General features: G+C 40.5%; 1 protein-coding gene across 2 annotated transcripts in view; it reads left to right on the top strand.

The window, feature by feature from the left end:
• PPP1R13B (protein phosphatase 1 regulatory subunit 13B) overlaps positions 1-26148 on the top strand; it is a 92374-nt gene that overhangs the window by 10431 nt on the left and 55795 nt on the right. The window lies entirely within an intron of this gene.

Raw genomic sequence — 26148 nt, 5'->3', positions numbered from 1 at the left:
CCAGTGGCTGGAGTTGAGGATAACAGGTTTATTGCTTCAGCAGCCAGGCTTGTCTTTCCTTTAAGACAGAGACCATTTGAGAAGGAATAGGTTTTCAAGGTTTAAGGGGACCATTGAGTTTTATTTCGGTTGTATTGAGCTTGAGATGCCTGCTATATCAAAAAAGAGGTTACTCTTAAATCTTAGGGTAAAATAAACATACCAAGTAAAAAAAAATCACTTGCCCTATATTAAGTGGTTTTTAATGTTGTGGTTTAGGCATTCTAGATTGCTGCCTGGGCATCTGTGGCATACCACACACGTTGTGCCTTTTACTTGTCAGTCAGCCCGCCCCACCCTAAGGCCCCACTAGACCGGACGGAGCTATCCGGGGCAGGGCTTGGCCTGACCTCCTCCGTCTTTGTGCTTTCAGCACCTGGAAGACTTTACATGCACACTTTGTATAGCAGTATGATCTGTGTCTTTGCATTGATAGTTTGTATTCTGCTTTTTTACCCTAGTGTAGGTTTATATTTCTAACGGAAGTCTTGAAAATAAAATTAGTAAATAATAACTTCACAATGATCAACATATAGACAGATTTTTATGGTAGAACTGGAAATGAGAAATGAGGTTTGGTCAAGATGTGAAGAAAGATGAAGTAAAATTTGATAATTTTAGGATTAACAAGAAAACAAACCCAACAGTAGGAACAAAGAGTATTTTGTGATAGGAAATACATGTGAAACGGATAGCATAGTGGTTATCAGCTCAGACTCTAGAGCCAAGGTTTCACATTCTAGCTTTGCCACTTGCTAGTCCGTGACGTCAGACAGATTATTTAACCTCTTCATGCCTTATTTTCCTCTTTAAAGTGAGTTTAATAACAGGATATTTCAAAAAGCCGTTGTGAGGATTGTCAAATGCTTAGAGTATTCTGTTAACATACAGAATAAGTACTCAATAAATGTTCTCTTAAGTTTTCTCTAGCAACCATAAGGCTTCATGGTGGGCAGGATTCAGTCAGAAAAGGACCCTAAGTGCACTTTATCCCACTGAGGTAGAATGCTTATGTTCTTCATGCTGAGAGAAGTAGGTAGTAATGGCAAAATCTGTCAAGTTGCTAGGACAGAGAGGGGTTGAATGGTTTGCTTTTCTTGGAAATTAAAGTTTACCTTCTCTTTCCAGTACCTTCTGTTTTCTAGACCACAGTTTAGAACCAGAAGAAGATGCAGTTCACTCAGTGTTCTGCCAGTGAGCTGAAAAGTTACCCCTTCTTTCTGGTCTTTACTTAAAGGGCACCTTCCAGGCCATCCCATATAAAATGCCCCTCCCCTTACTTTGCTTTATTTCTCTTTATAGTACTTATGTCCACCTGGCATTTATTTGTAGAGTCTCCAGGCAAGCAGGGTTTTGTTTCTTTTTTCCACTGCAGTATCCCCAGTACCTCTGATAGGCGTTCAGTAAGTACGTGTTTACTGCATGGCTTCAGCAAGCATTTAGGGCGCATCACTTACATGCTGGCTCTGTGCCAGAGCCGCGCACAGGCCTGCTCCCCGTGAGCTCACAGTGGGCAACAGTCAAGTATACAAAAATGCCATTCCAGAAAGATAAAACTGTAAGGGTGGGAGAGTACAAGGGACAGCAGAGCACAGTGGCAAGAGGAGTCCTCTCAACCTTGGGATGTCGGGGGAATTTTCAGAGAAGAGGTGATGTTTGAGTGGAATTTCCAAGGATGAGGGAGAAGGGTAGAGATGATGAGGAAAGACTTTTAGGTAGAGAGTTTAACATGTGCAAGGCGTTGAGATCTGAGTCTGCATGGTGTGTTGAGGGAGATGGCCTGGAGCATGAGGCCAGTTGAAACGAGGGAGGCTAGAAAGGTGGGTACAGGTCAGATTCAGAGGGCCATGTGTGACTTGCATAAGAGTTTGAATTTGATCCTAAGAAAGATATGAAACTGTTGAGGGTTTTTTTTTAATTGTGGTAAAATGTACATAACATAAAATGTACCATTTTAACCGTGTTTAAATGTACAGTTCTGTGGCACTAAGTACGTTCAGTGTTGAGCAACCATCATCACCATCTGTCTTCAGAATGTACTCATCTTCTCAAGCTGAAATTACCCTTGCAGGATTTTAAGCTGAGCTGTAAAGTGCTCCAATCTAAGTTAAAGTGGGTACCAGGTGTCTAGAGTCTATGGGAGGCAGGTAGTCAAGGCAGAAAAGGGCCTCTGCGCGGTCAAAATAGTCGCGGAAGAATCTAGCATTGAAGCCAGTGTGTGGGAGACCCTCTTCAGGCCTTCCTTCACTCTTACTTGTTGCACAACCTTGATGTATCTGGCTTCTCAGTCTTCAGACGCTGTATCTGGTTGCTGGGGGGGTGTAGTTGTGGGCAGACAGACTGCTGGAAACCATAGAAAGACACACTTTAAGCATAACCTAAGGTTGTGGTCTGAGGGTGGGCAGCCTGACCTCAGTCAACACCAAAGATAGCACAATTACAGATTACAGATTACACACAGGGTGGTGGTTAAAGTTCCTCCTGATTGAGTCGTCAAGAAAAGAGTAAATAATATCAGTGATGTAGACAGCGGCTGGATACATTTTAGGTGAGCTCTGTCCAATAGAAACATAATGGGAGCCACAAAGCAATTTTTAAATTTCTAGTACCCACATTAAAAAAGTGTAAAGAAACAAGTGATATTAATTTTAATAATATATTTTAACTCACTATATCCAAAATTATGTAAGCATGTAGTTAATATTAAAACCTTATTAGTGATATACTTTATATTCTTTTTTCATACAGAGCCTCTCAAATTCAGGACATATTTTACACATCCAGCACATTTCATTTCGGACTAGTCACTTTTCAAGTTCTCAGTAGCTCTGTGTGTGGCTGGTGTGGCCATTTCATGGACAGGCACAGTGTCAGATTTTGGCTCAGACAAAGGGACTAGACCCTCAACTACTCATAGAGTGCTATCATTCAAAACATACCTCAAGGATTATAGGTGGCTGGTGTTTTAGTATAGTAATTTTTATTTACTAATTTTGGGTTTTATATTTGAAAAACTATTGAGAGGCAATATAATGCAGTAGTTAGAGAGCGTGGATTTGAGGGCAGACGGTCTGGCTCTGAATCTCAGCTGTCTCATTTCCTACCTGTGTGATCTTGGACGAGTTACTTACTGTGCCTGTGTCTCAGTGTCCTCATCTGTAAGACTGGACGTAGCACCTACGTCATTGGGCTTTGTGAGCACTAAATGAGCTCCTCTGTATACAGCAGTCCCTAGTGTATGCTGAGCAGTATGGGTGCTGTTATCCCCAAAGTGTTTATTATCTCCAAAATGTTAAATGATTTCGATTCAGCACATTTTAAAGACATTCTTGTTTTGGAGACTGCTTAACTTCAGATAGGCATTTAACAGGTTTTCACAGTGAAGAAAAAAAATGTGAATTGCAGTTTGGTGAGAATATTTTCTAATTGATGTCTTTGAGTAACTTTCCTGTTTGCTGCAATATTGAGGCCGCTTAACAACCACAGAAAGAGTGTAATTAATAATTAAATAATCTTAGGATTATAATTAAAATTAGGAAAATGCGAAAGAATGATTTTAGTACTGTTATAATTCTCTCGGAAATACTGTACTTCATCAGCCCTATTATGTCTGGGGAGACTACCTAGTTCTAATTTTTTTCCATTGGTCTGTTGTAACATTGGATTATTTTGAGAGTTTTACCTTATTACTGTTATTTGTAAATAGAGCGGAAGGGTAACAAAAGTAAAACCAAAATATGAGAAGATCATTGTTTAGAAAGTGGAAGACATTTAAGAGGAGGTCCTTTATCACTTTCTAGAGTAGAGCACAACTGGAAACATAACCAAATTATGGTCTGGGTATTTAAATGTCAAGTTCCTGGCATAGAGGAAAACAGTGCCTCATGGGGAGGTTCCTTAATCACAGCTGTTTTCATCTGTCATTGATTGACGTCCCACCCTCCTGCCCAGTCTGTGGGACAGTTAAACAGATTCTCTCTATTTAGAACACAGTCTGCCCATCTCCTGGCTCCCATACCCATTCTCCACTCCTCTCCACGGCAAACTCGGTCTCAGCCTACATGTTGCTTCCTTTGGGAAGTATTTCCTGACGCTGGCATCTGGATCAGGCAGCCTTTCCGTGGGATCTCATGGCGCTCTGCAGTTTCCCCACTATAGTTTCCTGCTGTCTCTTCTGTCTCAGCTCCAAGTTCAGTGACAGTGGAGATGTTGACTGTGTGTGCCCTGAGCCTGGCCCGGGGCCAGATTGGGCCTGTAAAATGCCCTAAATGAATGAGTGATTCCGTAAGTGTGTCCAGTTTGTCTTCTATACAGGGTAGCACTTTGCTTCACAAGATGGGATTTGGCTTCTTGTGCCTCTTCTACTGCAGTGCCTTACGGTAAAACAAGCCAACCTGAGAGCCTCATTCTAATCTCTTTATGTGGTTGTTGGCCTCACGAATTGAACAGATCCTCAGATATCACTGTTAATAGAAAATACCTTACGGTCCAGCGGGTGTCTGATATTCCTTTTGGGGAGTTGCTAGTAATTAGATTCTAAGGCTTATATTGGGTACCTGGGAGGAGAAAATGGGATATTTTTATAGTAGCAGTAATAGTAGCTGCCCATGCTTTTGGTAGTAAGTCAAAGTAGCTAAGTTCTATGACTAAATTTAATGGAAAAATGAACTTTTGTGGGTTTTTTGCCAGCTTTTTTATTATGCAAAAACTCTTATTAAAATCTTCTAATCTGAAGTTTTATGGTCAACGATACATAAAAGAACCTGTTTCTAGGAGTTTATGAGGTATTGGCTAATAGAGGAGAAATCTGGTGCTAGAGATTACCAAGGTCAGGGGCGCCTGGGTGGCTCAGCCGTTAAGCGTCTGCCTTCGGCTCAGGTCATGATCCCAGGGTCCTGGGATCAAGCCCCACCTCGGGCTCCCTGCTCAGCGGGAGGCCTGCTTTTCCCTCTCCCCCTGCTTGTGTTCCCTCTCTCGCTGTGTCTGTCTCTGTTAAATAAATAAGTAAAAAATCTTTTTAAAAAAATAGAGATTACCAAGGTCAGAATTCTGCACTGCCTTGGAGTCAGGCAGGACAAGACTATAAACTCAGGGTTCTCAGTTTTTTCAGACTCAAATCGACATGTAGATCTTTGCATAATCTCACTGCTTTCATATCTTTTCTCCCTCTCCAAGTAATACCTAGCATAAACTATACTTAAGTGCCTTAGACTTCTGTTTTGAAATTTTCAATTTCTTGTGGGTTGAAGCCTTATTAGTTTGTTATAAAACCATGGTTTATGATCTCTATTACTACAAAGTAAGAAGACAAATAACTTTTCTAGTGCTGACTTCTTACGATGTTAGGTTAGAGCTGAGTAGAGGGATCTCCATATGAAAGGCCTCTGTTAGGGAAGCTCCTAGAGAAGCAAGTGGGCTCTGAGCCTGAGTCGCACATGAGTTCTGAGATGGCAAGGAGCCAAGTGACCAGGCCGAGAGTGGGGGGCAATTCTCTGCTGGGTGTTGGGCCTGTACTTTGAACAGATACGGTTGTGTCCCACTGTATGCCAGGGCACTGTGAAGGATATGAGTGGTATAGTAGGGAAGCTAAACATAGTACAAAACAAGTGACATTCAGCAGATAATTATACAACAAATATAAACATTTATTATGTGCCAACATGTGCTAGGCACTGCAGACTTAGAAAAAGTGATGTGCTGTCTTCAGGGGGTTCATAGTGCAGCTGATGGAAACTCACAGAACAGGTACGCTGTGGAGCCAGGAGCGTTTGAGTATGCAGACTGCAGAATCAGGCCTGGTTTCGACCCTGACCCTACCACTTACTGGCTGTGTGACCTTAGAAAGGTTACATAACCTGTGGGAGCTTATCTACTCATTTGTTGTTGTTGTTGTTTTTTAAGATTTTATTTATTTGACAGAACGAGAGAGCACAAGCGGGGAGAACGGGAGAGGGAGAAGCAGGCTCCCCGCCAAGCAGGGAGCCCGATGCGGGGCTTGACCCCAGGACCCTGGGACCACGACCCGAGCCAAAGGCAGACGCCCAACCATCTGTGCCACCCAGGTGCCCCTTATCTACTCATTTGTAAAATGAAAGGAACAGTGCCTGTCTCTAAATAAATTATGCTATAGCCATGTAGAGGAAATAATATATAGCCTAAAAAAAGAGTGAAGTAGAATTGTGTGTCTTCTTAAGGAAAAATGCCCAAAATACAGTGTTGGCTGAAAAACCAACATTCAACTTACTGTGGTCTTACTGTAAGAACAGAAGAAAACAAGTTTTGTGGTGTAGAAATGATCTGAAAGGATATATACCAGTTGTTTCAAGTGCAGGTCATTAGGGAGGCTGTCTATTGTTTATTTCCTCTATTGTTAGACTCTCAAAAAAAATATATGTTAATGTGCCACCCCCAAAATAATAAAGGTAATAGTTAAAATTTTAAGAACAAAAACCTTCTTCCCAGGATCCTGGCAGGATTGAATGATATGCATGGAGAACACATGAGGTCTGGCACATAGAGTCAGTAAGTAGGTGCCATTACTGTTACTGCTGGACATGGCAGCTAAGGAGGAAGAAGACCACAAAATCCTTGAAGGTTGAATTTGGCTTCTACAGTTTGATTTCCAAGGTCAGATAATTCCTCAGGGTAGGATCTTGGTTATCATGTGGAGCCCAGATTTGGGGACCAGAGTCCTTGTGGCCCATGACCTTTTGCTGTCCTTGGGTCAAAGAGCCAAGACCTGCAGCTGGACTGAGTGTGCCAAATGCATGTGAATACCTCTCCATCCATCCCCTCCCCTCATTCTCCCTTGAGAGTAAAAACATTGTTCTCCACATCTCGAAGGCAGGGAGAGAGGTGGCCTGGCAAGTTGTGGTGCCTGTTCCAAAAGAAACCTGGGACTTTCATGGGTGGGCAGTATGGTGTAGGAGGCTTTTGGAGTCATCCCTGGGTTTAGAATCAGACCTTGAGCAAGCTATCAAGCCTCTCTTGACCCTGCTTCATCTGTAGAATGGGGATAATGCTCCTACCTCTTTCACTTGTGTGTCATAAATGGTTCTTTTCCTTGTTCCTTTTGGATGAAGGATAGGACAATACTTTTTTTTGAGGTAGGATTGGTAGGTCATCTTAAAAGGTTTACCTTTCATCTTGCCGGTAAAATAGATAGTTGAATCTTACTGGAAAAAAGAATCTATTCTGTGGGGTTTTGTTGCCTCTTTAGACCTGATTTTTAAAAGATTTGTTGCTTTGTGGTACTTGTTTCTTGGGAGTTTGTTGTGTGTGAAACAATGTGCTTTTTCTTAGGAATGACTTGTGTTGGGTGCCTGAACATCCGGATATGCAAGGGCGGGTCTTGGTTTTTGTCTGTTGTCCTGATAGTCTGTCTCATTAGCTCCTTTTTTCACTCAAAGTGGCCATGTTTGGTTCTTAATTATATGGTTACCTCAATTACATCCTAATTGAATGCCTTGGACTTATTTATTTTTAACAAAATCATGTCACTTAGCTTATGTTTTCCAGGATCCCATTGATATTTAGGGAGCCCTCTTATAACATTTTCAAGGTGTATTATAGGTCTATTTTATGATCAGCTACCCTTTATAGTTTGCATTTGATTATGTGTTCCTGTGTCACTTTTGTTTCATGGTTCTCTTTTGAGACTTAATTTTAGTTGATTTCTATAATTTTAAAAGTCCTGGGGGTTTTCCTAACCTTTTCAGTGCCCAAAATTAGCATCAGGTATTTAAATAAGAGAGGGAGGAAATTAAATTAGATTTGAGAGAATATTGTATGTCAGACTTCTTACTAGACATTTTTCAGACCTTCTCATTTAATATTATGTAAACAGTATAACGATATCAACCGCTGAGAGGGAGGCAGCCTGCTGAGCTGAGAATCAGGAGACCTGATTTCAGTCTTGGTTTTGTTACTCATAAGATTTATTAACCTTGACAAATTATTTCCTTCTCTGGGCTTCTGCTTCCTCATCTGTAAAATGGGGAAAGAATGGTGGTTAGATGAGGTTCCTTCTGGCTCTAAGATTTGATGACTGATCTTTATGATGGCTTAAATGTGAATCTCTCAACATGTCCCTTTTAATTGAATGCTTATGAAAGGATTCAGAAGCAAGTGGTCACTTAATCTAAAATAACTCAAATTACCAAAAAATTTTTTATCTTTTCTTTTTTCCCTAAACAACTTTAGTGACTATTGAAGGAAAAAAATGAGGCCCTTATGTACTGTCATTTCAGATTTGCAGCTTAAAATGTATGCTTTTAATAGGACTAGCATGAATGTTACCTTAGGGAAACACAGTATTTTATTTTTGTGTTAAAATATGGATCCTTGTGAGAATATCCTGAGTACTCAGCCAACAATAATACATTAACTATTTTTGAGATCAGAGGGGAAAGAAAACTATTCTGTGGTGGTGTGGGCAGATGATAAGACTACAGGAAAGATGATCTGTCAACCTGAACTCCATTTTCCCTCCTCTTTGGATAGAAACAGCCAGAGCTTTCAACTTGGTCCAGAGCTGGGACTTCCCTGTGTTTGCCAAACCAAGTTGCTTGTGGTTCTTGACCCTATGGGGTGGAGGGAGAGGAGAGGAGTTCTCCATAACTGGACGATCCCTGCTTTTCCTGCTGGGTGATGTGTTGGGCCTGAAGCCAGTGTTCTTGCTGACCTTTGCTCCCTCCATGCCTCCCCTGTTGCTTTTGCTTTAGTTTTAAGCTCTCTCTGCCTGCTTGCAAGTAGGGGACCGGTCAAGGCCAGGGAGGCAGTGTGGTGGTGTGGGGTGAGCGGAGGCTTTGGAGCCAGTCAGACTTGTGTTCATATGTGCACTCAGCTACCTGGTAATTGTGGTGCCTTGGATGAGTGCTGAACCCTTTCTCTTTTTTCTCCTTTCTTTCTTTCTTTTCCTTTCTTTTCTTTCTTTTTGAATAGTTGATTTCCAGATGTCATTTTACCAAGTATCAAACTAACATTTTGATTTTTTTTTTTTTTTGACTAGTTGTTGAGTGCTGGACCTTTCTCTACCTCAGGTTTCTCATTTGTAAAATGGTAAAAGAATGAGCATCTCTCAGCACCTACTAGACAATCATACACCAATTTTTTTTTCTAGATAGGGAGAGAGAACGGGGGGAGAGGGAGAGAGAATCTTAAGCAGGCTCCATGCTGGGCATGGATGGCGGGACTCAGTCTCACAACCCTGAGATTATGACCTGAGCTGAGTCGGATGCTTAACTGAGTGAGCCACGCAGACCCGGACCTCAGGTGAATCTTCATGAATCCACATCTTTATGAACCCATGCCAGGTTCATAAAAGAGGTGAGAATTCATATGAGTGTGAAGGCATCAAAGTTTTCCTTTTAGCCTTTATTCAGTAAGATTTTTTTTAAGATTTTTTTTTTTTTTTTTGCCTGGAGGCAGTTTAGGCTGTTGAGTACATTCATGTTGGGTTTTATAATGAATCTCTACAATTTACCCTGAAATTCATACTTACAATGTTTGATTTTCAAAGGTGCATGTAAATTATATGTATGAAGTGAGTTCTTCCATTATAAAAAGTAGTTGGAGTTTATGTTCTCATCTGATAACTTTTGGATAAAGATTGTTTCTTACACTTTCATCAAGATGAAGAACTTTAGGGGCGCCTGGGTGGCTCAGTCGTTTAGCATCTGCCTTCGGCTCAGGTCATGATCCCAGGGTCCTGGGATCGGGCCCTGCATTGGGCTCCCTGGTCGGCCGGGAGTCTGCTTCTCCCTCTCCCACTCCCCCTGCTTGTGTTCCCTCTCTAGCTGTCTCGCTCTCTGTCAAATAAATAAATAAAATCTTAAAAAAAAAAAAAAAAGATGAACTGAATAGTTGTGTGTGTGTGTGTGTGTGTATTTAAGTGTTCATGAATTTTAGCACTGTTTTGTTCTTGAACTATTAGAGTAGAAACTTAAGCTTTGGAGTCAGACATTCCTGGGTCAGACATTCTGGCACTTCTTAGTCATGTGTCCTTGGGCAATCCTTTGATTTTTCTGCAGTGACAGGATCATCTTAGGGCCTTGCTCTCTAGGTCTGTTGGGAGAATCAAATGATATATGGGTAAACAGATGGTATGTCCATGAACATAGTAAGCATGAAAATAATAGCTGTTCTTATTATCAATAAATTATTGATGTCCTTTTATGTTGTGTCTTATTATAAACCTTATTCTCATTTTAAACATCTAAAATATGTCAATATCAAAAACTAATGATGTACTATATGCTGGCTAATTGAACATAATACATACATACATACATACATACATAAAATATGTCAATACCAGGGATGCCTGGCTGACTCAGTCAGAAGAGCATGCGACTCTTGATCTCAGGGTCATGAGTAACAAGCCCCATACTGGGTGTAGAGATGACATAGATAGATAAACAAACTTTAAAACAGGTTAATACTGGGGCGCCTGGGTGGCTCAGTCATTGAGCATCTGCCTTCAGCTCAGGTCATGATCCCAAGTGCTGGGATCAAGCTCCGTATCAGGCTGCCTGCTCCGTGGGGAGCCTGCTTCTCCCTCCCCCTGCTGCTCCCCCTGCTTGTGCTCTCTCTTTCTGGCTCTGTGTCAAATAAATAAATTAAAAAAAAATAGGTCAATACTTGGGGGGCACCTGGGTGGCTCAGTTAGGTGTTCAACTTTTGATTTCAGCTTAGGTCATGGTCTCGGGGTCATGAGATTGAGCCCCGTGTCAGGCTCCATGCTCAGCAGGGAGTCTGCTTGAAATTCCCTCCCTTCCTCCACCGTGTGTGTGTGTGTGTGTGTGTGTGTGTGTGTTCTCTAAAATAAATCTTTTAAACAAAATTTTAAAATACTAGTAGAATTTGAAAAAAGAAATGTGTAGCTCTGTATGTACCCTACATCCAACAAGCAATTTTTCTAAGCATAAAATATGAGCAAGGCATTTATTGTGAAAACTTAAAATGTTGAGGTTTCACTTTTTAAAGTTGTTAACAAAGCTTTGGCAGTCTTTTTTATGACAAGTTTTATATGGAGATTCGTAAATTAGTGTTTAGTTTTCCTTTTCATAGTGATTTCTAGATCCTGGTTACAGTTGTTACTGAACAATGCTAGCCCTGAACTTTACTTCCTTGGAACTCACCGAATTAGGTGAAACTTTATCTACCATATCACTGGGCTGTAACAACGGTGGTCTGTCTTGTTTCGTTAGGTCGTCTTATCATGGCTCATGTCATTAGTGCCTGGATTTAGATTCCACAAAGCCCAAGGGACACCTATTTAAGTATTTTTCCTCTGTAAATGGCATAGATAATCTCTAGGCAGTGGGACTTGTGTTTTCCACACTTTATTTTTGCTTAGTTTTCTAAAGATGAGAAACAGTTCAAGAATGGTAACTCAGAGCATTATAAGCAAATTCAAAGTAGGATCATGGTATTCAAGAGCTGGCCTAAATCTGAAAGAGAAAATGGATAGTCATTTGTAAAAAGATAGGAGTATTATTAGACTTATATTTCCTTTGTAAACTGTTCTGATTTTGTATCATGAGATGAATAGAATTGACTGTGGTATATCTATACACATGATTAAAGTGTTCTTCAGAGACCTTATTTTGCTAAATATCTTTGTTAAAGTTTTAAGCTTTTTTTCCTACTAACAAAAGAATTAGTACTTTTTATAGTAACAGATACAAAAAAACAATTTGTACAAATATAAATGTTTATTACTTGAGAAAAGAAAAAATATACAAGGAGATAATGTGTTTATTTAAAGTTATTTCCATTGGTAAAAATAGTTTACTAATTGTATAGGTTCTGTAGGTTGGATAAGTGGCATAGCTAGATATGTTTTTTTCCCCCTTAAATAACAACTATACTGATATATAATTCACATACCATAAAATTCACCCTTTTAAAGTGTACAATGCAGTGGTTTTAATATATTCACAGAATTGGGTAGCCATTTTCATCATCCCAGAAAGAAGAGACTGTACCCCTTAGCAGTCACTCCCCATTTCTCACCACCCCCCCATCCCTGGGCAAACAAACTGTTCTACTTTCTGCCTCTATAGATTTGCCTAGTCCGGACTCCTCATGTAAATGAAATCATATATGTAACTTTTGCATCCACTTGGCATTATATTTCTAAAGTTTATCCATGTTGTAGCACTCATTTCACACCTTTTTATGCCCAAGTAGTATTCCATTCTATAACTACATCACATTGGTTTATTCATTCATCATTTTGGGCTGTTTACACTTTGTGGCTATTACAAATAAAGCTGCTGTAAGCATTCCTGTTCAAGTTTTTGTGTAAGACAGGTTTTTAATTATGTTGGATATATACCTAGGAGTAGACAGATATGTTTTAAGAAATATAAAAATATATTTTCTTGAATTTTACAGAGAAATGTATAGATGGAGGAAATCTTATTCTGAAAATTTGGGGGTATACCTAATTTAAATTTTTGAAAGTTTAAGAAAATTTAATTAGAACACTTATATGATTTTAACCAGATACTCTATACAGTTAGTTGATTAATTAGGGAAAAAATGCATGATTCTTTGTTCTGGTTCCCTTGTATAATGATTAACTTTGAATTTCAGATAGTTTCAAATATAAACAGTAGATAAAACTTAGCTAATTGAGAAATTATTAAATAATGGGGAGTATATTATAAGTAGGAAGGCATTTATTAAAACATTTACTCTTTCCTTCTGTATTTTGTAGCAGGCAGTTTAGAGTAGTGGTTCAGAGCAGAGCTCGGAGTCAGACCAGGGTCACGTCTCACGCTGGTATTAATGAGCTCGGTGATCTTGGACAAGTTATTTAACCTCTGCATACCTCGTTTCCTTATTGTGTAAAATGAAGGGTGGTATCTGTCTTGCAGAATTGGTGTGAGAATTGAGAATGTGTGAAGTGCATATCGGTGCCTAATAATAAGCACTGATAAATGGTGATGGCAGTACGGTGATTTTTCATGTAGTTGGGTGTTATGAGGCCCTGGGAGCAGTATCTTTTAAGACTATGACCCACACTAAGAAGTACCTGTTACAGGATGACCCAATCTTCCACACACACACACACGTGCATCTCTCTGTGTAAATATATATAGTTGGAATTTTAGGGGACCACACTTACCCTTACCATGTGTAGTGTACTGTTTCATTTTGTATTTTATGTTAATAGACTTTATTTTTTTAGATCAGTTTTAGGTTTACAGAAAAATTGAGTCCCAACAGTTTCCTGTATTATTTTTTAAAAAGATTGTATTTATTCATTTGAAAGAGAGGGAGCACACGTGCACATGCACAAGCTGAGGGGAGGGGCAGGGGGAGAGGGAGAAGCGGACTGCCCTCTGAGCAGGGAGCCCGGTGCGGGGCTCGATCCTAGGACCTGAGATCATGACCTGAGCGGAAGGAAGATGCTTAACTGACTGAGCCACCCAGGTGCCCAAGTTTCCCCTATTATTAATATCTTGCATTAATGTGCTACGTTTGTTATAATTGATGAACTAATGTTGAAAAATTATTATTAACTAAAGGCCATAGTTTGCATGGGGTTCACTCTTTGTATTGTATAGTTCTGTGGATTTTGACAAATGTGTAATGTTATTTATCTACCATTACATCTACATACGGTTATTTTCACTGCCTTAAAAGTCCTTTGTGCTCTGCTTATTCATCCCTCCCTGTCCCCAAAACCCCTGGCAACCACTAATCTTTTTACTGTCTCCATAATTTCTACTTTTCCAGAACTGTCATATAGTGGGAACCATACAGTGTGTAGCCTTTTCGTACTTGTGTCTTTCACTTAGCAGTATGCATTTAAGAGTCTTCTATGTCTTTTTGTGACTTGATAGCTAATTTCTTTTTATTACTGAATAATATTCTATCATCTGGGTGGACCACTGTTTGTTTACCCGTTCACCTCCTGAAGGACATCTTGGTGGCAAGTTTGGACTGTTATGAATAACGCTGCTATAAAAATTCCTGTGTAGGTTTTTGTATGTAAGTTTCAAACTCATTTGGGTAAATATCAAGGAGCTCCATTGCTGAATTATAGGGTAAGAATATGTTTGGTTTTGTAAGAAACTGCCAGGCTGCCTTCCAGAGTGGCTGCACCATTTTACATTCCCACCAGCGAGCTCTTGTTCTGCCTCCTCACAGCATTTAGTGTTGTCAGTGTTCTGGGGGTTGCCCATTCTCATAGGTGTGTGGTGTCATTATTGTTTTAATTTGCAGTTCCCTAGTCATCTGTGATGTTGAGCATCTTTTCTGCTTATTTGCCATCTGTATGTCTTATTTGATCTTTTAGGATCTTTCGTCCATATTTTGATTGTTTTGTTTTCTTATTATCAAGTTATAAGGTTCTTTGTATATTTAGGATATAAGTCCATTATCAGATATGTATTTTGTAAATATTTTCTCCCAGTCTGTGGTTTGTCGTTTTGTTCTCTTAACACTGTTTCATATTGTTCTGTTCTATCCCATGAAAAACCAGAACTGGCCCTTGAGGCACTAATTGATTTTACAGCCCACGAGTAGGTCATAGCCTGTGGTTTGAAGATCTGTGTTTTTCTGCTTCCCTAACGTTCACATGGACAATGTCCTTAAAGCAACCGTCATTCTGGGCAGCGATTCCCGACCCCGATCAATAGGAGTTCAGAGTTGATACTGCCCTTTTTCTCTTGTAGAGGATTCTTTAAGTTTTAATGAGTAGATTAAATTTGGTCAGCTGCGTCACCTCCATACCTGATACTAATGACGTATCTAAGCATTATGGAAAGTCTTCTGAATTTTGCATTTTTACATAGTTTTAGACGGGTTTCCTTAAAATGCATATGCTTTTAAATACTGACGAGATTAATAAGGTGAAGGGAAGCTAAGGTGTATATTTTGTATTCCCAGGAATAATGTATGACCAGATTTCACCAATTCAGGTTGGTGAGAAGGAATTTTTGTATGATGGAATATATGCTTTTTTTTTTTTTTAAAGATTTTATTTATTTATTTGACAGAGACAGAGACAGCAAGAGCAGGAACACAAGCAGGGGGAGTGGGAGAGGGAGAAGCAGGCTTCCCGCTGAGCAGGGAGCCCGATGTGGGACTCGATCCCAGGACTCTGGGATCATGACCTGAGCCGAAGACAGCTGCTTAACGACTGAGCCACCCAGGCGCCCAGAATATATGCTTTTTAAATGTTAAATTATTTTTTTAAAGATTTTATTTATTTGCCAGAGAGAGAGAGAAAGAGAGACCACAAGCAGGGGGAGCAGCAGGCTCCCTGCTGAGCAAGGAGCCCGATGTGGGACTCAATCCTAGCACCCTGGGATCATGATCTGAGCCAAAGGCAGTCACTTAACCAACTGAGCCACCCAGGCGCCCCTCTAAATGTTAAATTATTAAAGCAAATAAAAACTTTGAACTAAACAGAATTGATAATGGTTATTGAGGATCTAATTTAATGGACATTTAACTTTTTTTTTTTTTAAAGTAGCCTCCCTGCCTAGGGTGGAGCCCAGTGTGGGACTTGAACTCACAGCCCTCAGATCAAGACATGAACTGAGATCAAGAGTTGGACCCTTAACCGCTTAACTGGCTGAGCCACCCAAGCGCCCCTGGACATTTAACTTTGAATAGACGCTACTCAAATATTTAAATGTATCTGTCCTCTCAAGAGTGTTAAATATGCACCCCCTGCAGTTTTTGGTTTTTCTTTTTAAGATTTAATTTATTTATTAGAGAGAGAGCACAAATAGGCAGAGAGGGCAGGCAGAGGGAGAGGGAGAAGCAGGCTCTCCACCGAGCAGGGAGCCCGATGTGGGGCTCGATCCCGGGACTCTGGGATCATGACCTGAGCCGAAGGCAGCCGCCCAACCGACTGAGCCACCCAGGTGCCCCCCCCCTGCAGTTTTATACTTCTCATTTATTAGAAAAAAATTTCATTGCTCCCCAAAGGCCAATTCTGTTTTTTTTTTTTTTCCCCAAAATAATGCAAATTGCAGTTTTGGAAATTGAACTTACATGATCTTAGTAAACTGTTCCTCTGTTTTCTTTGGAGTTAATCTTATTCCTCCCAAATTTTAGAGGGGCAGGGAAAACTCACTCCCTGATACTCTGCAGTGCCACCTTGTGGAAAGAGGGAAGGCTTTATTTAGCAAGGGCTGTCCATGCATCTCTAGGTTTGAGCGAAATCTGCCAAGTATCGTGTGTGTACAGGCTCCTGACGTTCACACTAGCATTTTTCAAAGATTTTTTTCCTTCTCTCTGATGTGGACTAACTCACTGATTAGAGGGGTAAACTATTGGCAGTCTTTCTATAGAGACTTTGATGATGAGAAGGCAGGCGCCTACCCTTCATAACTCAACCTACTGAAAAAAAAGTTATATAGAATCGGAGTTTATTGAGTGCCTGCGATGTTCTGGGCGGTACTGCAGGCGCTGGTGATGTAGCAGTGAACTAACTACAATTCTTGTTCTCAGGGAGCTTGTGTTCCAGTGGGAAGAGACCTAAGAAGATAATCATAAATATGTAACATAGATTAGGTGGTGGTATGTGCTAAGAAGGAAAGAAAAAGCAGGATAGTAACGGGATTGAGTGATAGAATAGTGTTGTGTTAAATAGATTGACTAGGGAAAGCTCCGCTCTGATAAGGTGACATTGGAGCAGAGGCCTGAAAGAAGAGAAGAACACAGCCATGCTAGTAGCTGAGGGGAGCACGGTCTAGGTAGAGAACAGCAAGTACAAAGGCCCTGAGGCAGGAATTGGCTTGCTCTGTTGGAAGAACAGTGAAAATGTGTTCTTGCCCTGTGGCTGGAGCAGGGAAATGAAGGGGGAGGTATGGTAAGAGGTAAGATCAAAGTGGTGTGTGTGTGATGCAGATCATGTAGGACCTTGTAGACAGGACTTAGGACTTTGGATTTTATTCTGAGAAAGGTAGGAAACCACTTGAGGGTATTGAATGAAGTGATATATCTGAAGGGCAAGAGTGGAAAAATGGACCAATTAGGGTGTTCTTGCAAATGTCCAGCTGAGTGGTAGTGGTGGCTTGGGCCAGGGTAGTAGCAATGGAAAAGAGCAGTCAGATTCTGGGTATATTTTGAAATTAGGGTCCACAGTATTACTAATGTGTTGTTTGTGGAGGATGAGAGAGAAGGGAGTCAAGGGTACCTCCCCTGTCTGTCTTATTTTATGTTCCTTGCTCTGTGTGAGTGGCAAGGGCTCCCTCGCGTGTGTTTTTCAGTTTTTGAGAGGCTGATTAGGGAAGTGGGATGAGGCATTCAAGGGGAGGTCTTAGACTTAGTTTTCCTTACAGCCCTAATGTTGCTGAGATTCTAAGTTGGTGAATTGGTGAACAGTGTTATAATACATTAGGGTCGGAAGGGAGCTAAGGTTGATTCTCCTATTGGGGCACATAGCCCACTGGAAAACTTGAAAGGGTCTTCTGATGTTCTTTTACCCCCACTCCAGCTGGTTCTTTCTATGGCTTTTTTTTTTTTTTTTTTTTAAAGATTTTGTTTATTTATTTGAGAGAGAGCATGAGAAGGGGGAGGGTCAGAGGGAGAAGCAGACTCCCCGCCGAGCAGGGAGCCCGATGTGGGACTCGATCCCGGGACTCCAGGATCATGACCTGAGCCGAAGGCAGTGGCTTAACCAACTGAGCCACCCAGGCGCCCTCTTTCTATGGCTTTTATGAGCTACTTACTTGTAAGCTCCCGGGTGAGCTATTTATTACCTACAGTAACTGCAGTGTGGTATAGCTTTTATCATTTTATTTCTCTTCAGTTATCTTTGTTGTTCCTGCATTCCTTTTCCACTAGATATGGAAGTAGGTGGGGCTGGTGGGCTAAGGGATCTAATGTTTTACCTGAGTGGGTGAGGGCCAGCAAATTTGGAGAAACACTGTCTAAAGGGTATATCCTATCCATATTGTCTCCTGAGCTGATGATGAGAAGCCATGACCCAGAGGCCGGAGGGGGTGCTTCCACAGGCAGTCACAGCAAAATCAGTGGTAGAGTCAGTGATAGAGCTTGACTTATTTCAAGCTTCTTTGTATCACATAAGTAGAATTTCTCATTTCCTTTTCTGGATGTTTATAGTTCTGACATTTACCTTTATTGGGGGCATAATCTATATGCCATAATTTATATACCATAAAAATGAACAATTCAGTGATCTATAATAAATTACAGAGTTATGCCATCATCTCCACAGTCTAATTTTAGAACATTTCTATCCCGCTAAGAAGAAATTTTGTGCCTGTTTAAAGTCTTTCTATTTCACCTAGCTTCTGTCTCTATGGGTTTACCTGTTACGGACATTTCATATAATATGTGATCTTTTGTATAAGCATAATTTTTTCATGTAGCATAATGTTTTCAGGGTCCCTCCATGTTGCAGCCTGGATAAGTCAGCACTTCTTTTTATGGCTGAATAATATTCCATGTAAGATACACCACATTTTATTTATCCATTTATTGGTTGATGGACATTTGGATTATTTCCTCTTTTTGGTTATTATGAATAACGCTGCTTATGAACATTTGCATACAAGACTTTGTATGGACATATATTTTTATTCACTTGGCTAGGTACCTAGGAGAGGAATTGCTGGATCATGTTTAACATTTTATTTTTTTTAAAGATTTTATTTATTTATTTGACAGAGAGTGACACAGCGAGAGAGAGGGAACACAAGCAGGGGGAGTGGGAGAGGGAGAAGCAGGCTTCCCGCCGAGCAGGGAGCCCGACGCGGGGCTCGATCCCAGGACCCTGGGATCATGACCTGAGCCGAAGGCAGACGCTTAACGACTGAGCCACCCAGGCGCCCCTATGTTTAACATTTTAAACTGCTGAACGGTTTCTCAAAATGGCTATACCAGTTTATATTCCCATACTAGTGCATGATAGTCCCAATTTCTCCACATCCTCACCAACACTGGTTATTACCTGACTTTTTGATTATGGGATAGTTCCTTTTTTGTTGTTATAGATAATTTTCCCCCCAGTTTTACTGAGATATAATTGACGTAGAATATTGCATCATTGTATAATTGACATATAACATTGTGTAACACTATATACAGTGTGATGATTTGATACATATGTATATTGCAGATAGTTTCTATTTTATAATGTCTTATACATCCCTAATTTGTGCTTTGTTAGATTTTCTTGGACCAGGAACATCCTTTAAGTACCAAGTTTGTAAACATTTTAAAGGATATATGTAGATGTGTGTGGATATGTAAATTTGTGGTTATTAGTGATTAGTTGATTTTCTTTATGTAGCTCCAGTGTCCTTGGAAGGGTAGAGGGGCCTCTCAGATTGCTCAGCACGGCTGTACAGTTACCTGCTGCCGGCCTGTCTCCGTTTACTGTGCCCATTTGTAAGTCCAGCGTTGTATTCCGGCTCTGAGTTCAAACACACTAGTCCTGCCATCACTGGCTTTATGGTAGTTTTAGGGTTTTTAGATTTAAAGAACAATTATACATGCAGCTTGATTTCAAAGCTGGTAATGGGTTACAAGTCATTCCCATGAGTCATAAACACTGTTCCTGTAGAGGATGTAATCAAGAAAACACCCATTATTTAGTGTAAGAATGTGGCACTAGAAATAGCCACAGTCTGTCGTAAGAGAGCAGAATAGGAGGCTCTCTCTCAGGTTGGGTCAGGAAGGGCAAACACTGGTGTCAGGAAAACTTCCAAGAGGAGGGGGATGTGTGTGGGTGATTGAGGAGGAGGAGCAGGGTGCGCGGGGTCTGTGGGCGTGGCTTGTCTGAGCTGAGGGGTGGTTGGGGGCAGGCGTCCGGTCCTCACGTGCTGTGTGTGATACAGCGCACAGTACAAAAACCTTTGCGGGTTTTTCTAAGTGTGGCTAACCAACTCTCTTCTTTTAAGCATGTTCATCTTTTAGGAAGGATAAACTTTAACTTCTTTTCTTTTTCTCTGTACTTGTTTTCTTTAGTTCCCCTAATCCTATTGGGTTTCATCTTTCTGTCTTACTATTAAGAGAGAAAAAACTACTACTATCTGTCAGATCGTGACATGCTATCAGTTCTAAGATATATTGTGATTTCAGAGATGTTAAAATGTAAACAAAACAAAAAGTGCTTTTAAGACCCATAAAATATAATATTTGTGTTGGAGATGTTTAGTTTTTTAAGTGAAGGAAATCTTGCTAGAATAACGGCAGTGACGTGCCTTTTCACCTTTAATTTTAGGTGATGCTTTAGGGAAGTCTGTACCATCCAGGTCAATGCCAGCTTCGTTTATCCTGAAAGCTTCTAAATCTGTCATGATTATAATGAAATTAGCTTTGATTGAATAATTGGAGATTAGGGAAAATGAATTTTGCTAAGATTAGAAAAGATAGGGTTTACTGAAGACTATAATAGAAAGCTTAAAAACTGAGGTGATGCTTAGTGAATTTTGGATGAGTAAGCTTTTACGATTAAATGTCCAGACTCCTAACTGTGCCATTCTGCCTCTCCTGCCCCGCCCCACCATGTTGATCTTACTTGTGAGCTGAAAAGTCTGGGTAATTCAAAAGTGTCCCAAAATAGCGTCATTCCATCCTTCATTCTGACAGCATGTTCATCAGGGACTCTGCTCTTCAGAGCAAGTGAGCACAAGCTGTGCTTTTACGAGTGTGTGCTAACGGAGCTGCTTGGTGCCCAGGGTAGGAGCTTGGGAGGTGAGCATGTCCATACCAGTTCTGGCCAGAGTTCTGTCTTCCAGAAGCAAATGATGATGTAAACATTCACTGCCTCATGGTGTTGAGAACATACCACGGGCCGCTGTAGCAGGCGGCGGGGGGATAAAAGTTCTCTGAGGAACTGAGGGAAGCAGAGCACTCACTCTACTACTTATCAGTGAACTGTAGTGTTAGCATTTAAAGAGAAGATAGTAAAAAAAAAAGAAAACATATTTCACTGATTTGAAATTTTGATTTATAAAGCATGATTTAGGAAAAAATATTATTAGATCTTGAAAAACATTGGCTATGAAATTACATAATGTATCATTAGAAGTATAAAATGTGTGTAAACAAGAGTAAAAATACGTTCTAGTTCTGTTGAAACTGTGAAAGCATTAAGGCCCTTCAGTTCTGGACTTGTTTGCACTGGATCCAGGAATTACTATTTTATTCCAAATTCTATAGATTCCAGGTCATTTATTTCAGTACTCAAAAGCCCCCAATTTTGTAATTTCCTCTTATGGGTTAGTGAGTAGAAATAACTGTTTAACTTCTTATAAAATTGAAATGTATTTATAATATCCAAGAAGAACAGGCGGGGGAAAAATGCTTGTTTATTGAACAGACTGGATGTATCTTAGATTATGTGCAGTATTTCCTCCATTATATGGTATGGTGGGGTCTTTATATTCTTTGTGTCATTCATGGAGTCAACCGGATTAGTGTGCTTACCATGCCTCAGATACTGCTTAGGCACTGGGAAATGACAGATTCGGAAGTGGAGTTCTTGGAGCCTAGTGAGCAGGAGGGAGACCTCTTAATGCTGTGATGTAATAAAGATATGTGTGAAGAGTAACTGGATCACAACGGATGGAGCATATAGCCTCCCAGGTGAGAGGAGGTGGTGAAGGGAGGTTTTGCAAAGGTGGTAGCATATGAATTGGAGTTCACAGGCAAGCAGGCCCTCGGGCAGGGACAGCAGCCTGAGAGAACTTGATTGGATTTGAGGGAGCTAGGCTCAATGTGTGTAGGGGTTGGGGCTGGGAGGCTAGGAAGGTTATGCCCAATTGTGTCTGCTGTGCTGGGAGCTGGGAGCTGACCCGGTAGTCTATAGGCTTTCTCAGAGGGTATTCTGATTTATAAAGCATGATTTAGGAAAAAATATTATTTTTTCCTAAGAAGAGTCTCTGGGGGAAAAAGGTACAGGTTCACCTGAATATTGGAATGCTAAGTGCTTAGTAAAGAAACTTGTTTCCTGGGGCGCCTGGGTGGCTCAGTCGTTAAGTGTCTGCCTTCGGCTCAGGTCATGATCTCAGGGTCCTGGGATTGAGCCCTGCGCAGCGGGAAGCCTGCTTCTCCCTCTCCCACTCCCCCTGCTTGTGTTCCCTCTCTCGCTATGTCTCTCTCTCTCAAATAAATAAATAAAATCTTAAAAAAAAAGAAAAGAAAGAAACCTGTTTCCTGTTTATATACTAGGAAAAAACCGTTTTGGGAAGGGCTGTTGTTCAGCCGTGTGGAGCTCCTGAGTGTTTTAAGCTAGGGACTGACTTCATTTGATTTACATTTAGAAAGTCAACTGGCAGTGCCAGAGGCTAGGTTGGACTGAGGGGAGGTTGGTGGCAAGGAAACCAGTTGAAAACTGTTACCAATTTCGGTTACATAACATCTGACCATCAATCTAAAGACGTTTAATCTCAAAATTTAGGAATTTAGGGCACTTGTAAGAAAAAACTATTTTAACAGTGAACTAAAATACTTAATTGACAGCTGAGATTTTAAGCGAGAGGAAGATTTGGGGACAAATGCAGGTTTTGTTTCTGACTTTGATCAAAGAGTAAACAAATATTTCATAATACTGATTAAAGAAAATCTTTGGTTTAAATTGTATTTTAGGAGTAATGTTTTTAAAGAAATCCCTTCCATTATGATCGCTTTAGATCTTAGATCAAAATGGTAGGATTTCTTTTAAAGATTAAAAAAAATACTGGGGCACCTGGGTGGCTCAGTCGGTGAAACGTCTGCCTTGGGCTCGGGTGTCATGATCCCAGGGTGCTGGGATCAAGCGTCAGGCTCCCCGCTTAGCGGGGAGTCTGCTTCTCTCTCTCCGCCTACCAGTCCACCCCGCGTGCTTGCTTGCGCTCTCTCGCTTACTCTCAAATAAGTAAATAAAATCTTTTTTAAAAATGCTGGATAAGCAAATTAGATAATCTGGAAGAAATGGATGCATTCCTAGAGATGTGTAAACTACCAAAACTGAAACAGGAAGAAATAGAAAACCTGAACAGACCTATAACCACTAAGGAAATTGAAGCAGTCATCAAAAATCTCCCAACAAACAAAAGCCCAGGGCCAGATGGCTTCCCAGGGGAATTCTACCAAACATTTAAAGAAGAATTAATACCTATTCTTCTGAAACTGTTCCAAAAAATAGAAATGGAAGGAAAACTTCCAAACTCATTTTATGAGGCCCACCATTACCTTGATCCCCAAACCAGACAAAGGTCCCATCAAAAAGAATTACAGACCAATATCCTTGATGAACATGGATGCAAAAATTCTCACCAAAATACTAGCCAATAGAATACAACAGTACATTAAAAGGATTATTCACCACGACCAAGTGGGATTCATCCCTGGGCTGCAAGGTTGGTTCAACATCCGCAAATCAATCAACGTGATACAATACATTAATAAAAGAAAGAACAAGAATCATACGATCCTCTCAATAGATGCAGAAAAAGCATTTGACAAAGTACAGCATCCTTTCTTGATCAAAACTCTTCAGAGTATAGAGATAGAGGGTACATACCTCAATATCATAAAAGCCATCTATGAAAAACCCACAGCGAATATCATTCTCAATGGGGAAAAACTGAGAGCTTTCCCCCTAAGGTCAGGAACACGGCAGGGATGTCCACTATCACCACTGCTATTCAACATAGTATTAGAACTAGCCACAGCAATCAGACAACAAAAAGAAATAAAAGACATCCAAATCAGCAAAGAAGAAGTCAAACTCTCACTGTTGGCAGATGATATGATACTTTATGTGGAAAACCCAAAAGACTCCACCCCACAACTGCTAGAACTCATACAGGAATTCAGTAAAGTGGCAGGATATAAAGTCAATGCACAGAAATCAGTGGCATTCCTATACACCAACAACAAGACAGAAGGAAGAGAAATTAAGGAGTCGATCCCATTTACAATCGCACCCAAAACCATAAGATGCCTAGGAATAAATCTAACCAAAGAGGCAAAGAATCTGTACTCAGAAAACTATAAAATACTCATGAAAGAAATTGAGGAAGACACAAAGAAATGGAAAAACATTCCATGCTCATGGATTGGAAGAACAAATATTATGAAGATGTCAATGCTACCTAGAGCAATCTACACATTCAATGCAATCCCTATCAAAGTACCATCCACTTTTTTCAAAGAAATGGAACAAATAATCCTAAAATTTGTATGGAACCAGAAAAGACCCCGACTGGCCAGAGGAATGTTGAAAAAGAAAAGCAAAGCTGGCGGCATCACAATTCCGGACTTCCAGCTCTACTACAAAGCTGTCATCATCAAGACAGTATGGTACTGGCACAAAAACAGACACATAGATCAATGGAACAGAATAGAAAGCCCAGAAATGGACCCTCAACTCTATGGTCAACTAATCTTCGACAAAGCAGGAAAGAATACCCAATGGAAAAAAGACAGTCTCTTCAACAAATGGTGTTGGGAAAATTGGACAGCCACATGCTGAAGAATGAAACTGGGCCATTTTCTTACACCACACACAAAGACAGACCCAAAATGGTTGAAAGACCTAAATGTGAGACAGGAGTCCATCAGAATCCTAAAGGAGAACACAGGCAGCAACCTCTTCGACCTCAGCCACAGCAACTTCTTCCTAGAAACATCGTGAAAGGCAAGGGAAGCAAGGGCCAAAATGAACTATTGGGACTTCATCAAGATAAAAAGCTTTTGCACAGCAAAAGAAACAGTCAACAAAACCAAAAGACAACCGACAGAATGGGAGAAGATATTTGCAAATGACATAGCAGATAAAGGGCTAGTATCCAAAATCTATAAAGAATTTATCAAACTCAACACCCATAGAACAAATAATCCAATCAAGAAATGGGCAGAAGACATGAACAGACATTTTTCCAAAGAAGAGATCCAAATGGCCAAGAGACACATGAAAAAGTGCTCAGTATCACTCGGCATCAGGGAAATCCAAATCAAAACCTCAGTAAGATACCACCTCACACCAGTCAGAATGGCTAAAATTAACAAGTCAGGAAACAACAGGTGTTGGCGGGGATGCGGAGAAAGGGGAACCCTCCTACACTGCTGGTGGGAATGCAAGCTGGTGCAGCCACTCTGGAAAACAGTATGGAGGTTCCTCAAAAAGTTGAAAATAGAGCTACCATGTGACCCAGCAATTGCACTACTGGGTATTTACCCCAAATATACAAATGTAGGGATCCGAAGGGGTACATGCACCCCTATGTTTATAGCAGCAATGTCCACAATAGCCAAACTGTGGAAAGAGCCAAGATGTCCATTGACAGATGAATGGATAAAGAAGATGTGGTATATATACACAATGGAATATTATGCAGCCATCAAAAGGAACGAAATCTTGCCATTTGCAACGCCACGGATGGAACTGGAGGGTATTATGCTGAGCGAAATAAGTCAATCAGAGAAAGACATGTATCATATGACCTCACTGATATGAGGAATTCTTAATCTCAGGAAACAAACTGAGGGGTGCTGGAGTGGTGGGGGGTGGGAGGGATGGGGTGGCTGGGTGATAGACACTGGGGAGGGTATGTGCTATGGTGAGCACTGTGAATTGTGTAAGACTGTTGAATCACAGATCTGTACCTCTGAAACAAATAATATATCTTAAAAAAAAAAGCAGGAGGGGAAAAATGAAGGGGGGGAAATCGGAGGGAGAGACGAACCATGGGAGACTATGGACTCTGAAAAACAAACTGAGGGTTCTAGAGGGGAGGGGGGTGGGAGGATGGGTTAGCCTGGTGATGGGTATTGAAGAGGGCACGTTCTGCATGGAGCACTGGGTGTTATACACAAACAATGAATCATGGAACTAATGGTGTAATGTATGGTGATTAACATAACATAATAATATAAATAAAAAATGCTGGACAATTTTTTTAATACATGATAATGTATTTTCATGTTTAAGGACCATTTGCATTTTCTGATATATTGTTGTATTTGCCCAGACAATTTTTTAAACTTTTTTTTTTTTTTAAGTAGACTCTATCCCCAACGTGGGGCTTGAACTCATGACTCCAAGATCAAGAGTTACACGCTCCACTGACTGAGCCAGCCAGGTGCCTCTTCCTCAGCTTTGTTATCAATTTTTAGGAG

This window comes from Halichoerus grypus, chromosome 8 (assembly GCF_964656455.1).
Source record: "Halichoerus grypus chromosome 8, mHalGry1.hap1.1, whole genome shotgun sequence".
Classification (NCBI taxonomy): Eukaryota; Metazoa; Chordata; class Mammalia; order Carnivora; family Phocidae; genus Halichoerus; species Halichoerus grypus.
Note: the sequence above shows the minus strand (reverse complement) of the source record. Positions and strands in the feature narration are given on the sequence as shown.